At 30.4% G+C, this 16672-nt stretch overlaps 1 protein-coding gene across 1 annotated transcript in view; it reads left to right on the top strand.

Annotated features, from left to right (window-relative positions):
* Window positions 1-7536: 7536 nt before the first annotated feature.
* LOC131844379 (mucin-2) overlaps window positions 7537-16672 on the top strand; it is a 57684-nt gene continuing 48548 nt past the window's right edge. Inside the window, exon 1 of the mRNA XM_059193249.1 lies at window positions 7537-7889. The gene's annotated coding sequence lies outside the window, so the exon portion shown is untranslated. The remainder of the gene's footprint in view (window positions 7890-16672) is intronic.

Here is a 16672-nt window from a genome sequence, read left to right as displayed (position 1 = left end):
TGAACTGATCATTATATTTTAATATATATACATTTTTATGTTGCAATTAAATAAATTGTAAATGTGTGACAATAAGCGTATTTCAATCGAATCCAGATATATGTTTTAAAAGGATGTTTTATATGTGTATATACACATGATGTGCCTTATAATTTAAAGATACATAATGTAAAGCAATATCAGGATTTTTAACTACGTTAATTTATGATCATAAAACTGTTCTAATAGTCGACACAATACATTATTGTTGAATTACAAATACATACATTCATATATAATTAGATAATAAATATAAACTAGTTACACAAATTCGATATTATCTTTGTACATGTGAATAATAAATAATCTATACATATAAATAAAATTGGAGTGTCTGTTTGTAATATAGAAATAACCGTTTTTTACTATGTGCATATGAATATAAATACGGTACATACACCAAAATAACATTTTGTATATTTTTGTCTGTCTGTCTGTTTGTTCCGGCTAATCTCCGAAATGACTTTTTTTTGGCGGGTATAGTAAGGAATAACTTAGGCTCCTTTTGTTTTAGAAAATTCCAAGCGGATTAAGTCGCGGGAACAGTTAGTAAAATAATATTTTTATACCTATATAACCATACTATGTTTGTTATAACATATTTTTAGGGTCTTGTGGTTTTAAACATTTTTTCATTTATTGTTAGGTAAATGTTATCGGATTGTAATAATTTTGCATTGTTGTATTTGTTTATTATGTGAATTTATATCAAATGCAGGTAGTTATAGACAAATCCGTATATAGGCGATTAGTAGTCCATGTCTAGAATGAAATATAGTTTGCATAATATATTCAACTATTTGCACTTCATTTTCAAATTCTCAATGGCACCATTTGTTTTCAATGTGGTAAAACTAGAACGAACATTTTGGACATTGGTGAAAAGTTGGCGACAGTTAAGCCAACTTTGAATACAAATTTAGTCCCCGTAGATGAACCTAGCCTGGAGGGATTATTATTTGTTAAATTGTTTGTTAGAAGTTGGATTAAAAATCTACATTTATTATATCAACTATGTTGCTTCTTTCACGCTCCTTTTTCTATGGTTCGACATGTTTATTTGCTGTCAATCAGCTTTGCTCTTGTATGATCACGACCCTGGTTTTGGTATCTTATGGTCGGTATTTATGTCTACTAATCATAAATACATTTTCCTATACTTTTGCTAAAAATAAACCTATAATAATTATTTATCTATCTATTATATCAATAATAATATATATTGTATTGTCGAAAATATGGCTATGACTGTGTATATTGTGCTTTATACAATTTGCTTATGAACACACGCTGTCTAATTTTGCTTAATTTGGCTGCGGTTTTCTAATCAGGCATTCTAATCAAGAAACTTCTCTTATTTTATTCGGAATAAATAAAACTTTGGACTGCATTTATTATTTATTATAATTATGTAATTGTATGCGAACAACATACATAGTAATATATACCTATTTGGCAAGCTATACCTACATATATGGCAAATATTTTGCTATATTTTCCATATAATTTTATATGTTCCCGAGTAACAGGCGTGGTGTGTTCAAGTTACGCGCTATAAACTTTTAAAGGTGATTCCGAAATAACCTCATAATAACAAAACTGCAGGGTACGAGTCCCTGTACATACGAGGTGGATTTAGTCTGTTGGTACAATATAATGCAATTTATAATTTTGAGTTTGCTTCCCTTTCAGCGATATATACCGTATTTTTTAAGTAATTCAAATGGCATACAAGCTGACGACCGACTTGATGGTAAGTGCTAACCGTCGGCTATATATATCAACTTGTTTTGTAAGCTATGTTTCGGTTGAAGGATGCACTTGCATTGAAATTATATAAAATAAGAGCATGAGATCTTAGTCCTCTGAAATAACAATGCATAGGTATCACAGAAGTTACGTGCTAACTTGATGTCTCTGCGATTGTTCATATATATAAAGGCGCATTCTTTTTTCTATTAGCTTTTTTATTTATAGCACAGGCGAGAAACAAGCTTACGGAGGATCGCCATTCATCCAGATGATCAGGATGGTATTTTAGTTTATGGCGGGTGGTACGGTGGTGAAACTCAGCAGCTGGTATTAATCCGAACAATTCCTTGTTGCTTGTTGTAGCTTGTTTATATTTCTATTGCATAAAGAAAATACGGATGCATATATAATATTCAATATTAGCGATTCTTCATTTATAAGTAGCGTGCACTAGATATCCGTTGTCCGTTCAAAAATCGCATTGAATTGCGTGTTGCGTTAATGAAGAATATTTATGCATACCTCTGATGCTTATAGAGCAAGAGCCCACGACAGCCAGACATACGTCTTATTAGTAAATGTGAAAGTTCTTGTATGTGTGTCCCTAAAACAGGTAAAAACGATCCTCACACATGAAACCTGGTTCCTTTGGCAGGTAAGGGTAAAGGTGTAAAAATTTTCATATTAAATTCGTTATTTTAAGAAACTCAATTTTTTCACATATTGTTTGTAACAGTATTATAACTTGCGCTGCTCATTGCCAAATACTTAGTATGTTTCCAACCCCCCGCCGGACACCCCTAAACTGTATTATTTTATAAATATACTTACGTTATTTTATAAAAGTTGAAGTCTCTGAATAATATTATATATATATATATATATATATATATATATATATTTAATTTTTAATTTAAGAGAAGAGTTAAAAGCTCTTTTGAGGTTCGTAAAATTCATAATCTTTTGCTATTTTCGCAAATATATAGGTACATATTTCAAACATTATTCCTAACTTCGAATTTATATTAATTATGTACAAAAACATATTGATGTACGAAATACGCTTCGGTAATTAGCAATGCAAAGAGAAATTTAAATGCACATTTAATGTTATGTCGTAAACGAATATTTCTGCACTTCCCAAAGTTTAACTGATAGAGCATGCTCTATCATCTGTCTCACCTTTTGGACCATATCTTATTGGTTAATAAAGTACATAATAAATAAACAAATGCGTTATAGCCATATTTTAAAATTTTTAAGCGTAGCAAGTAAATAAATCATAGCATCATAGACAGAAATCAGGTCTGATATTTTCTCATTGACTGACATATTGCGAATGTCAAAGTGAGGATAGAAAAATGTAACGAAATATGTTCTATTATCATCGGAACCCTGGTATTTGATGGACGGCTGGCAAGATAGATCGTATAAATAAATATGCGTAATATGCATATATACACTGATTTATATGATTCCCTTTTTCCAGGTAACAAGATTAAAGATTTCAGACTAAGATAATACACAGATGACTTTATGAAATGAATTGAAATTGTTTATTGATCGACAAACAGAAAATACAATTATAAAGATAATGCGCATATATATACACTATAATAAAAATGTGACACGGTGAACCTACCTTTGTATCTGTCTGTGCGTTAAGATTTCATATAGAAATGGTAAGAAAAATTAGGATTAAAATATCAGAGAATATGTTGTCACATATAGGTCAATCCGCGACTTTACGAGTATATATTATAATTTAATTTACTATCAAAATTACACGTGGGACTGTTTAAATTCTTTACTTAATTTATACATTTACTTTGTACCCATTTATTTATACTATACCCATTTCTGTTTGCATTTATCGTATTCAAATAACATCTTTGATACCATGTTATCGACGGCATTCTGTAGTTGTATATTTCTTTTAAATAAATTAATAAAATTATTATTATAAAGTTTTAAATAACCGACGGCCTCGGTGATCTAGCAGACCACCTTACTTCCGATAGTCGCGGGTTCGATTGCTCGCACGACACAAACATTTGTATTAACAAGTATAATTGTTTGTATCGGTTTGGGTATTTTCTATGTATAGTAACAGTAGATATATAACTATTTACAAAAAATATATATATCCATGTATTTGTTACCGTTTGTTACAGTTATCTAGTACCCATAACACAAGTTTATCTAGCTTAACTTGGGTCCAGATAGCGCTGTGTGAAATATCCTGAGATAAAAAAAATATATACATATATAGAAAACGCCTGATAGATTCACCTAAACACACATATTATGTCTTCTCAATAAGTCTTGCAAATAAGTTCTTTATTTGCAAGACTTATACATGGGAAATTTCTAATATAAATCAAGAGATTATGACATTTTAGAAAAGCCAGGAATTAATGATATGGGTTCTGTTTATTCGAGATATCAAATAACGCATTTGGAATTAGTCGCATACCAATCCCCAATTTCATGCTCGACTTGGAGAGTGTTACTGAAATTATGAGATACCAATTCTTCGATGTTATTAGATATTATAGAGATATATAATATTTTCATTTCTGAGAGCTTTAAGGCTGCTTAAGTGGCTTAGACGTAAGTAATAATAACTGATCTGTTAATAAAGATCACGTACTTTACGTTACTAATAAAAAAAAAACAAAACTACCTAAGTACAAACTAATTTCATTGTATAAGGACTAACTTTTTAATACATTTTTATAAAAAAAATTGTAACATTCAAAAATATGCTAAAGAATGTTTAATTATATTATTTATAAATTCATTTTTCGTGTTGTAAATTCATTAAATTATTTTAAATTAAGAGTTTTTCGTCAATAAATTGGGATGTTTTTGTAACATATCAATTTAAATAAAGTGTCATAAAAAACAAATAAATAATATTTTTAAATATTATGTAATTATATTATTAAAAATACAAATTTAAAATAATCATAGATAATGTTATTTTTTTTTATTTGCGTTTCAATTATGAACAACCAATTACTAATAATTTAATTATTATTAAATCAATTACTCAAATAGTTTTTTAATTTACCATAGTGACAACTGACAAATTTGATTGATCGTTAACAGCGAAGAATAAATTTAAGGCAAAAGTGGATATTAAAAATAATTTGTAGAAATAATAGATATATATATATATATATATATATATATATATATATATATATATCTATAATATTATAAATAACTTGATGTGACTTTCTGTCTGAATTAATTTTTTTCTTTTTTGGACTTTAAAAAAATTTGATATAGATCAATTAGATAGCTTGTGTCACGCGAACGGACATAGGCTATTTTAAATCTAAAGTAAACGAAGCTGCGAAAAGCAGCTCGTGTTTAGTTAACACCTTGATACAAAGTCGAGCTTTGTTTCCGCAGATAACAAGAGCGTAGAGAACTTCATTTTATCCAACAAAACTATTAATATGTATGCGCGTTTCAGAAATCTCATTACGTCGTTAATTTAAAAAAATAGTGCGCATTAAACTGCGAGAATATTTTCCTACTCTCCGTCCGTTTTTAGCAGTTATTTTCTGTTATCTTCTACATCGCTGTTTTTCTTTCCCTAAAACCTAATTATGAGTTAATGCCAATTATATAGCCGTGTGCGTTCATCTTTTTAAATAATTAGGAGAGGTAGTCGAAGTACTTTTTATATTCATGATAGACTTTCCACAAAAATAATTGCCTCTACCTTCTTGAAAAGGAGAGTGTTCTATTCAACTTTATCTATATTTATTTATTTTATGATACATAGCAGACATCTTTAAGCATTAGACAACAAGCTTCGTTTATAAAATATTTTATATTGCGTTTAATTTATATCAGACGTTAAAAAGTATCTACCTATTAGTGTTAAAGATAAAAGCCTTTATAAACCTGTCTATCTTGACATATTTATATTGCCCGCTATATAAATTATCTTCAAATTGAAGTAGGCTTTGCTTTCTTTGCTGTATTTATTATTTACCGAAGAAAGGAGGGTAATGTTTTTCTGGTGTAGGTAGTATATTATGAATGTCAGGATATCTGGAGCAGCGCGTAGCCTAAATGGCGGGGATTTTAACGTATGTGGTTTGAATCACTTGAATCTTCTTAAATGTACATATGTTATGGACTATATAAGGAAGTGTAATTTATATATGTTTATCATAAATTATCCTGTCTTAACCCAAAATGCTGTAAATATATCTGCAATTCTGTAATTCATCTTCAAATTACTCTGATGGATGTGTTCATACGAGCCGATAATCACGCGCAGAGTTTTTTTTGCCAATAAAAAATATTTAATTAATAACACATTTTTGCTAATAATGTATCTTATTAGATCAAACTCTATTTAATCGTCGTAGTTGGTTCCTGACGAATATGTTATCCATTGGCATGATTATTTTTCATCGTTTATCACTGGTGCCATGATATTAGCGTATATGCGATCACAAATTTATTAATATTCACCAAAATCACTAAATTTTTTGCTTTATAAAAAAGATAGACTCAGAAAATTTAATAATAAAATAATTTAGAGACAAAACCCTGGAATCGTATCAGTAAAGAAACTAAGGAATTTTCAGAAAAAAAAAATTGTATTGCAATGGGTAAAAATGTAAGATAAATGCAGATGTGTATTTACTGTTATTAATCTAGGCATTTGTGTATATTCATAAAACAAAGGAGTAATGTAAAATGTCAGAAGTATGACGATAAATAGCAGTCATTGGCCGTCTTTCCTGCTGCTCTCTTATGCCCGTGTTTTTATGATGACAGATGGTATGCCTAAAGTCTTTTTTAGGACATATATCAAACATGATATACATCGTTTTATGTGCAAAAATGCTCCGTTTTCTTCGCATTTTCATAGTAAAGTGAATACGCAAGTTTATTCCGTCTCTGTGTCGTACATATTTCTATTTCTATAGAAGAATTAAATGTCTCGTATATATGTATCTGTTTCAGTTTTAAACTGTTCAGTTTAAAACCTAGTGGTTCTACTGGTATTTATTATATATAAGTTTTTTGACCTAAGAACATATGTAGATATATAAAACCAGGAACAATAATGCTCGAAAATGTTTTAAACATAATTTATATGTTACTCTAATCTTTATATATCCGCTCAAAACGAATGATTCATGAAACTGCAAGTGAATTTCCCCAAGTCAAAAAGTTAAGACTGAAATTATTTTTGAAGACTCAACAACTAACTTTTGAATGCAGCGATCATTTGATACATTTATAACATTCTGAAATAGGTATTCTCTACCATTTGATTTGGTAAACGACAAAACCTCTGTACCAACGATATAGTCTAGGTCATTTTTTTAATATTCATAAATAATAATACTGGTGTTGGGAATTATAAGTAAGTTTGCATTGATACTATGGACCTTGAAACTAGCTCAGTTACCAACTCATATAAAAATTGAACTCTTTTGTCATTTCCGTTTACACGTATGCTTGTGCAACAACTTAGCATACCTTTCAAATAATTCACAAAGGCAAAGCACGATCTCAAGTTAGAACTATCAAGACTTCGAATTCGGGTTTTCCTGAGGCTGTTGTATAACTGTCCTCTTCTGTCTCATGGTATATTAAGGCTATACATACTGTTTCCCTTTCTAACTTGGGAAGGCTTGCGCGGAAAGAGAATGTGGGTAACGAACGACCTTTTGCCGTTATGGGCAAGCAGTGCGGCCCGTGCGTTCGCCGGGAGTGGTTCTATCGGTTGCAAATTCACTACATCGCGCCGACCGTCTGACAGACTGAAAAAAAATTACGTAAATATTACGACACTCACGCATTGATTATGAGACGTTTGTAACTATTATCGCAGAGTAGCACTGTTCCCCATTCAAGATATTTGAAAATTTCAGTATACAGTGTGCATGTTGTGCCGTCCGCCTCTTGTTTGAATTGTGTGATCCTGTTTGACCCTGGTGATTTTATTTCATTATTATTGTTTTTTTTACCCCGAACTGTGGTGTTCATTGAATCGACCATCCCTGTGCTTTTGTAGTGATTTATTTTAAATTGGATTGTCACTTGATATATTGGTAAGCAATTTTACTATTTTCTAGTAATCGAAATTTTGATACGTATTCATAAAAATTACAATTGTTTTTACAAATTGGAAATGACCATTAAAACATGTATAAGTAATGTGGACTGGTTTTAATTTTAATAATTCAGAGAAAGCTATACTATTGCATATAAGGTCATAAAAATTGGCATAAAAAATAAAATAAAATTTATAATATTACATTTTTATTTATGAGATATAATACACATAAGTAGGTATTACATCTCATAAATAAATACGGAAATGTCGCACGCATCTAAAATATACATATACAAAATTTATATCAATACTTTACGTAACACAAATTAAGTTAATGTTATAATTATAAAATCAGATATTTCCGACTTAGCTAGCTATTTTGAATACTTGATACATAATTCCTGAGTTATGATGAAGCATTTAAATTGCGAATTTTCTTTTTATTCATTCAGACACTTGTCTATTATTGGTAAGTCTCTGTACCTACTTTAATGTACATATAATCTAAATAATACATTAAAACCTTTTTACCATATCATACACCAACCTCGCAGCCTCAGAGGACGTTACGAAAATACAATACTTTTTTTTGCATTGTCTCTACCTACCCAATGGGAGATAAGCGTGATTTATAAGTGTTTATGCAAATAGTATATTTACGATTGTCCCTTGCTAATAACATATCCATTATTTTTATCCATCTTTGTTAATGTACTTATACACCTTGATTGTTTCTTTTCACATATATATATCTACTTCATTATAATATTTGCATCACATTACATGTTGCCGTGTGCCTGGAACAAGATGGCGTTCTGTATGCCATACAGTGCCATCTAGTCCCAAGCTGAGCAGAGATTGCGTTATGGGTACCGACTAAACAAATAATATACATTTCTTTTTGTAAATACATACATAATATACATAGAAAACATCCAGACCGATACAAATAATTATACTCACCGATACAAATGTTTGCATCGTCCGAGAATCTAACCCGCGACCAGGCGTGACGGTGGCAGAGAAGGTGGTGTAAATTACTAGAGCATCGAGGCCTTTCATTTTTTTTAATCTGTTGTCTTCATATTTTCTATTGTTTTCAGTCGGATGATTAGGTACTGGATCAAAGGATTAAAATTTATTAATAATTATGAATTCATGCCGTAGTTCTTTTTCGCAAATAAGGGACGTACATCGTAGACTCTACTACTCTGACTGTAACAGTTACATTTCAAATGATTTTTCATAACTTTAATCCTGACCTTTGAGTATATGGTTTGAAATATAATATAGACACGATCATCTGGACGACAAATTGAAACTTAACTCTATTTCTAGCAATATTCTCAACCATGCGGAACCCCTGCAATCTGTGAAAATACTGGAATTATAGTTAACTTTTAGTCAATTCGTTACAAAGAGCTTATTGACCTGATTTCATGCTCATTTTCTGATCTGATGCCCTACGTATACGTTAGCACAGAGGGTTGCGTCATTATTTTATCATTAAAAATACTCATACCGTATCATCAGACATAAAAAAACCTTATGGCACAGCGATTTACTAGGGTTAGTAATCGAGCATAGTCTCAAAGATTACTGTCTCGATAATAAAAAAATAAGTATACGTAAATCGACCAAACTATGACGTCATAGACACTGTGCTTTTTTTGTTTATTGTTAGGATATTGTGAAAAGATATTGGTCAATTCTATACCTATCTAACCTATATAAATTTCTATACAATATGTTTTTTTAATTTTATACATCATTAAATTTATTAACAATTTTTCTGGTCCGGCTATATAAATATATACGAGTATATTCTGCATCTGTTCCTTTTATTTTATCTTTTATTATATTTATATTTATCCTTTTATTATATATTTATATATTATTTTGGAGTGAAAGGTATGTTTAGTAGATATAGTTCCATTCTTTGCGTCAGATTTTTGTTTACGATTCAGTTCGAAAATGAGGCAAATAAATTGCAGAGACTAGAAGTACTGAATAAGTATTTTGGTTAAAAGACCAGTTCCTTTCTCTACATTACAATATCAGTATACAAGTATAGATACAGATGATAACCACAGATACTATGGTTAAAGTAACATTACTTGTGGTAACGTACTTACGACGCCGCCTACGCCTTCTGAATTCTCAGTAGTTTTCTCACTATATAAACAAGTATTTCCTTATTATAAAAAGCACGATACGTTGACTTGTAGTTGCTAAATTACCCTTTATTTAATATTAATAATTACTTACATTAAATAAAATGTAAGTAAGTTTGAGTAAACATGCTTACTTGTAATTGATTATCTTATTTATAAGTTCTAGGTTAGATATTTTTGTGAAAAAATTTATTTTGCCGTAACTATTAATTTAGCCATTTATATAATTAGTACAATTTATATAAAGCGGAAAAATATAAAATAAAAGTTTAACAAATATTTCCATAAATACCAGAAATAAACCAAAAGACTATCTTCATTATATCAAAATTTATGAGTAATATTTTAAAGTAGGTATCAATATTATTAATATTTAGATTTAGTTCTAAATATTATTTATACCGACTAAATAATAGCTGTAATTATGTTAGGGTTGAATGTCCTGGCCCGACACTAACCCTGACGTGATTATAACGTCTTAGTACGTCTCTCTGTAATCTCAGCAAATCAGAAAATGTTTTGTTGCGACTGCTTACTGATCTTTCTTTGCTTTTATCGGCAAAGCCTGAGATAGAAAGGGAATTAAAATTAACCTTCTTATTATAAAAAGGTCAAACGTCGTCAAACTAATTAATTGATGAAACAGGTTTAGTTTCATCAATTAAATTGGTTTGTTAAGTAGTAAATATGAAAAGAAAAACGTTTCAAAACAGATTCCATGTTAGAATGGGTTTTTTTATATTCTGTAACCTAATTTTTATGTCCTTTCTTATTATCGCATGTGACAAATACTTAGTTTCTGGCGCAATACTTAAGTAAATTTATCAATTTCAAAGTGAACTTTCGTATTCTTAATTTACTCAACTCTCCTAATATCTAGATATATTGCATGAAGATTTTGATTTGCTTGTTTTGTTTGCTTGAATTTTTTTTATGCAATATCATACAAAATCTTCAGCAGCTAAATATTAATAATATGGGTTATATTTAAATTCGAAAATATGGTCTTACTTACGTTTATTTTGTAGACAGAAAAACATGATTTTCTGTCTATAAAATAAAAAAAATTAGGACCTTATACATATATCCGTTACGATGAAGACGATACGATGCGATTGGACTAGATTCAAAATGTCCTATGATAACTGAAGTGTCATTAGTCTTTAATAAAATTATTATATCTATGGTTATGAATGATATATATGTATATATATCCGTATGTACAATCTGTGCAATGCGCGATCATGGTTATCTCATGTGCTGCCGATTGGCAATTTCATATAACTATTTGCATCGCTCGCATTGATTTCGTTTCTTTCAGACATAAAACATATAGTACGTAAAACAAATTATACCAACTTATATTTTTATTCTATACACTCTATTAAACTAATGTGGTTAGTTGAAGTACGTGATGTCTGCATAGCGCTGATTATATTATACAACTGAAAATCTAAGTAAATATCAAGGTAGGCAAACCAATTTGTAGCTTATTCAATATTCTTGTCAAATAATGTTATCGCGAAATTAATATTTGCTCTATGTATATTAATTAATTTGATATAAAACGTGGGTGTAGGCGGAAGTTAATTTCAAATTATTTTGTATTAGTTGTTTACTGCGAGTTCGTCTGCGTGGATAGATATATTATCCCACCATGTAGGGATTTCTTGAAAGCATATATTTTGTGTCATATTTAATTTATTAAAATACTACTGTTACCTATTTGTTGTCTATCTATAGGATTGTTAAGTCACATTGTGTGTATCGTAACTATTATTATAACATTTTATAAAATATATGACTTATTAAATATAATATTAGAAATCACCACAAAAATGTCATAAATATTCACCAATTTGTACGTATTAAAAATAGAAAATTCTTGTATTTTTTATTTTTTAGTAGAATCAATTTATAAACGAGTTTTAATGCAGTATGCTTCTCTCAATCTGCTCTACTACGACAATTTGCAATTCATTTTCACATCGGAATTACTTTAACAATATCGGTATCGAGTTTCGATTACGAAATTATTGGAAACGAGCGTGAGCATCGATCATGTTTTGTGTAAAACATTCGTTTCGGATTAGTTAAGTCTTGTACTTCTTATTTTATGAAATATAGAGATTGGATTTGTGTTATTTCAACAATTTTAAACAAGAAACTTTAAGGCACTGTAAGAATGTATGTTTATTGATAATAAACATAACACTCTTTTCATCTGTCCTCAAAGAAAATACAGTTACTTAAGCAATGTTATGTTGACAACTGAATCATATAGCGTTTTAATAACGGTGAGGTTCCAAAAAGGGTTGGGTCCATACGACATTGAGTTTGTGATGACACGTGGGAAGAGTTTTGTTTAGTGAATTCTCCAAGTAGATGACTCATAATTAGAAACAGTCGAGGCCACCTGACAGATCCGCCTTTGCTTTGTTGACTGCACATCGATAATCCTAGCGAGTTTTGGGCTTACGTAATTTAAAGCGTTCACAAACTTGTTTTTCTTGAAGACCGATAACAAATCGATATAGACGTCGATTTCAAGCAGACGATGATGTAAAGTTCGCTGTGCCTATTGATGTTTAAAAATATTTATTTATCTGATTAATTGTTCCGATGTGATGTCGAAATCGATGCATCGTTTGCGACTTGTTAGTAGATTTAATTGTCATTGTTGCATTATATGAATGTACAGTCACGAGAAATAGTTTTGATAATTACTTAAAGATTAAGTATGATGTGTTTGGACAGAACTTCCCGACAGCAGAAATTCTTAAAGTGACTTTTGTGAAGTCATCGCGCAATCAAGGAAAAGCATCACGTTCCGTAAGAGTAGGATCGCAGATGAGAAAAACGTGAGGTGTTACGAGTGCTTTAAAAACAATGCATTTACTACTTGTAGATATACGTGCGAGGTATTTTGAAGACGGTATAAAGAAACATTATAAGAAATGTTAGGTGGTGTACTTTATTTAGTTTTTTCTTCTTCGATATTGTAAATATCATCCTTACATAGTATAAAACAAAGTTGCTGTCGCTACCTGTCCCTATGCATGCTTAAATCGGATTTTGAAGCGGTTTTTTTAATAGATAAAACCTTCCTCTTGAATCACTCTTCAAGAGAAAGGTTTTTATGTATAATACATGTACACCCGTGCGAAACCTCTTATTATAGTATATACTAAACATATAATATTATATCAAACATTATATTAATTCATCATTTAATTCAAATAAAAATTTACAAAGATTACCAATAGCATTGTAATATTTGTTATTTTATAGAGTTGTGTTAGTAATTTTTTCACTCGCATTATGGAAAACGATAATGATATAATGAAGTTCTTTAGATAATAAAATATATCTATATATTATTATATTGATTTATATGAATTATTTTATACTGGATCATAGTGTTCTAGTTCAATATTACCAAAGATATTCTGATTCCCGAAAATGCAAAGAAATTATCTAATAAAATACCGCTTGCCCAGTTTTATTTTCTCGAACTAAATATTTTTATATTTCACACAAATGTTTCAACATCGATTTATCACAGCATTCTTCCCGAATACACTTTACCCCGAAATCGTAAACACATCCCGAATGGTATTAGAAATGTGGCGCGTAGAAAACAGTTGACATTCAAAATAACCTCACACAAAGCTGAAACTCGATATGGGGACGCCGTAATTTGTGTTATTGTTTTAACGTAACAACATTTACAGTTTTGACAGTGCATAATTACTAATACTGGTGCCACAAAGTCACCAAATTTGTCGAGCTGTGAAGTCGGCGAGAGCTCGGCTTTATAATATCACCAAGCGGATGAGCGATTTCACCTAGACTCAGACACGCTACGAAAGTCACGAATAACTCTGGATCCGCCCGAACCAATTAGTCGGTAAATGGGTCTACCACAATAGAATAATGTAAGGTGTTTAATACATCATATTTCTTGTCACGTATCAGGTTACCGTTCCTTTGTTACGTGAGCCACTTTCAGTGAGTGAATAGAGCCGAAGGACTCAGATGTGAGCTGAATATGATTAATTATATGTTACGCATAAATATTAAGTGCCAACGACTATATTGCAGGCAGTCCCGTTTTAGTAACCTATTTCCTAATAGAAACTTACTAGACAGCCTTTTACTTGGGTAAAATTATGCAGCGAATCGTCTCGATTGTCCTTTGATGTCGCCTTTCCAATGAAACATGTATATTTCAGAGACTTACTGAAATCACTATATGAAGACATGTATACGAATCCAGAAGACTTTATAATTATTATGAGTATTTGTGATTATCTTGCCATTTATTTACTTAGCACGCCATCCTCATATCCTTTATGTTATTAAACCTTATCACAACTTGCACCTACCCATAACAAAATTGTTAATATAGTTTGTCGGGTCTTAACATGCATAATTTAATGCTAAAATAAAGTATTTACCTTACTCGATATTTTAACTATGTACATAGCACTAGCCGTGGTTACAATCATGAATAACTAACCAACATACAATTATAAATTAGGGTCGGCAACGCGCACGTGACACCCCTGGTGTTTCAGGCGTTCATAGGCCACGGTAACCTTTTACCATTAAGATGGGCCGTACGCTTGTCTGCACCCATCGTAGTATAAAAAAAAAAAAAAGTATTTCAAGTCCAATAACAATATTACGTTAAGTACTACTGTAAATATCTATCTTAATAACTACAATCCCAGATGAGATAGTCGGAGACATTGTTAAATATCAACGACTGTTAAGGTGAACGCAATACTTAAGTTGCCCATATTCTACATACAATATTTGTATCCAACGTAACAGGGAGTGAGCTTGCCATCACTACCCGCTTGGGTATATTATTAAATATGTATAGTCAGGAATGTTGCTAGCAGTGATAGATTTCCGGCAAGTAGTGTGTATCGGGAAAACGATTAATCAACCTTGTTATATTGTGCAGAAAAGAGCTAAATATAGAGTATTAAAAATTAATACAAACACATACTGTAATTATTATATATATACTATATAGTAATTCATTCAAGGTGAGAATTTTTCAAAAAACAAATTATCATCGTTATTTTTACTGTAATGAAACCTACATAACAATTAGCGTGTGAAGTTGGTGCAAACAATATTTTTTAACTATGCATTTAAATTTAATAAAACTTCATATCATATACAGCATTTAATTAACTATGTAATTCGGTGGGCAATAATCAACTTATTTTAAAACAAATTAAAAGGCATCGTTTAGCAGTGACAGAAGATACTTTGCAGCTAGTTTGTAATTAAGTGTTGCAATTATTTATACGCTGAGGTTGAATTTAATAATAATACGTGACTCGCATCAAATCTTCATTCAATTATAATGAAACAACTGGAGACAACGTATTAACTCTTATAGTATTGACTAAAGCTTTATTAAAAAGAGGATTGATTGATAATTATCATCAGTAAATACCACTTATTATTAGTACTATTATTTGCTGAAGAATCGTATAACGTATTTAACGATCATTAAACAACGATTCATGGAACAGATAATTTTAAAACATGTTAGGTATTTGAATTGTTATAATATTATTTTCCTATAAAAAAAAATGTAAAAGAATCGTATACTTATGTTCAAATGATTCATTTATAAAGTCAAGAAAGTTCGGGATCAGTCGGTGCCTTCATTCAAGGATCTTGCGTCGAAAAGTCGTTAGTCACGATCTTAATATTACATATCCCATTACAGGAATCATTGGCTACTCTTTTTGAAGCCATTTTGAAGCATATGTAAATATACTGTAGTTGATAACTTCAAATATATCAAGTTAAATGACAAAATTTGGAATACCTATGTCATCTATAAATTTACTGCCACTAGAAAATTCGGCAAAAATAATCTAAAGAATACATAAATATTACCAATATTATTATAGAATAAAATTTTAAATTACTCGATTCCTACTTATATGTGAAATTGTACAATTACATACTACCTCAGCTCTTTAGGTATACCAAATCACCGATTATCTGTAATAGAGATTACGGGTTTTACCGTGAGTAAACGAATGGAATGAGTTTTTAGTTTCAAATATACGTTATGTGTACTTAATACTAAACACAATAAAAGAATGTCGCAACAAAACTATTTATAGTATTAAATACGATTTAAAGAAATTTTAAAATTCATTTTACGTTTTATTTTTACGAGGCCTATGCGATGACATTGGCTGTGTTCCAAGCCGTCTTGCCAAGGTTCAAAGACATGGTAGAGTTTTTGTCCTGGCAATAATGCTATCATTCTCCTTGAGATAAGCAATAAACGCCACTTGAAAAGCGAAGCTCATTTATTTGTGGAAGGCACTGCTGCAGTGGACTTGTTTTTAATTTCCTTCGGTTCTTTCGCATTTCGTTATTTTTAAAGCCGTACCCCATTACGAGTATAGTCTGAGTACTTCCCAAATGGATTGTTGGCTCTTGGCAACTTGAATCCGATACAAATTATTGGACTACATTATTTTTTTCTTTCCTCGTCTCTACACTTACTTTATTTTGCATTTTAAATAATTATACAATTACTAGCTGAGCCCGTAAA

This window comes from Achroia grisella, unplaced genomic scaffold, assembly GCF_030625045.1.
Source record: "Achroia grisella isolate CSIRO2021 unplaced genomic scaffold, CSIRO_AGI_Agris_v1 utg402, whole genome shotgun sequence".
Taxonomy (NCBI): domain Eukaryota; kingdom Metazoa; phylum Arthropoda; class Insecta; order Lepidoptera; family Pyralidae; genus Achroia; species Achroia grisella.
The sequence above is the reverse complement of the archived record's forward strand: the minus strand, read 5'-3'. Positions and strand labels throughout refer to the sequence as shown.